We start from the raw sequence: 1,278 nt of genomic DNA, 5'->3' as shown, positions 1-1,278 counted from the left end.
TGAGTGCTGCAGGATCAGAAGTCCTGCAGGAAAGGGTGAATGGCCAGAGCCAAGCTGGAGAGGGGCCAACCGAGCTCAGAACTCAGAACAACCACTGAGTCCATCTAGCAGCTCCCCGCTGTTCAAGCCCATGGATGTGCTGACTGCTGAAGACTCAGTGGGCCTGGTCCCAGCCTCACGGCCATAGCCAGCCTCAGCTTCAGGGAAGTAAAGGTTCAGGCTTGCTGAGATTGGGCACTCCCCACCATAACGTTCCTGCTGGCCTCCTGGGATAAATCCCACAGATTTAGACTCTATCTCCACATGTTGGTTACCAGGGAAGTGGATTTTTTTTTACCTCTTTCTTTTTTTCTTTGTTGTTTGATCTTATTTTTATATGAGTGTGAATATGACTTATAGCTTTTTTCAGCATTGTTCTGTTCTGCTTTTCTTTTATTTCTTCTTTGTCTCCTTCCTTCCTGCATTCTGCCCAAAGGTTTGCAAGATACCCCTCTGTCCTCCAGCCTTGCTTCTATTCTCTTTCTCCATTGCTCTACTTTTCCCTTAATCCTTTTAAAACTTTCTCCCTGAGGGTAAACTTGGCATACTGGTTGCTTATTTACTGCATACAATTTTCTAGTTTGTTTTAGATTTTGTTATAAAGTGGTATGAAGTAAGACTCCAACAGAGTATGACTCTGCTAGCACAATACATTTGCGTCACTGGAAAGAAATGGATGCATCTTGACACCATAATGTTAAGGGAAATAAGCCACACACAGAAGCTTAACTATCACATGCCTTCTCTTCACTTGGAAACACTCTAAGTATAAATAGATTAAAGAGCAAAATGAAAGGCAAATATTAAGAAACAGGAAGATAGATCTTTTGCAAATGGGAAGAGGATCAAGATGAGAAGAGGGGAAGGGGACATAAAAAAGAATTAAGATGTGTTATATACATGTATCAACTCCCAACAATGTATGTAAACATCATGAACTACAGACATATACTAATAATAATAAAAATGAAATAAATTAAATAAAATTTAAAAAGCCTAATTATGGCAACATGTCACAGTGAGTAAATAAAGGAACTCATATTTGAACCCAAGATTTCCTGACACAAGAGCCCCCACTCTTATTGACTTTACTACACAGGCCAAGCTTGATGTTTCTAAGATGAAGAAAAGATGGTTTAATAGAAGGAAAATGAACAAGTAATGCTGTAAATGCTCAAAAGCATTCGCTTACTAGTTGCTACTAAGGAAATTACATGCAGATTTCTTAAAACTGTGGCA

This window comes from Octodon degus, unplaced genomic scaffold (assembly GCF_000260255.1).
Source record: "Octodon degus isolate 3935 unplaced genomic scaffold, OctDeg1.0 scaffold00098, whole genome shotgun sequence".
Classification (NCBI taxonomy): domain Eukaryota; kingdom Metazoa; phylum Chordata; class Mammalia; order Rodentia; family Octodontidae; genus Octodon; species Octodon degus.
The sequence above is the reverse complement of the archived record's forward strand: the minus strand, read 5'-3'. Positions refer to the sequence as shown.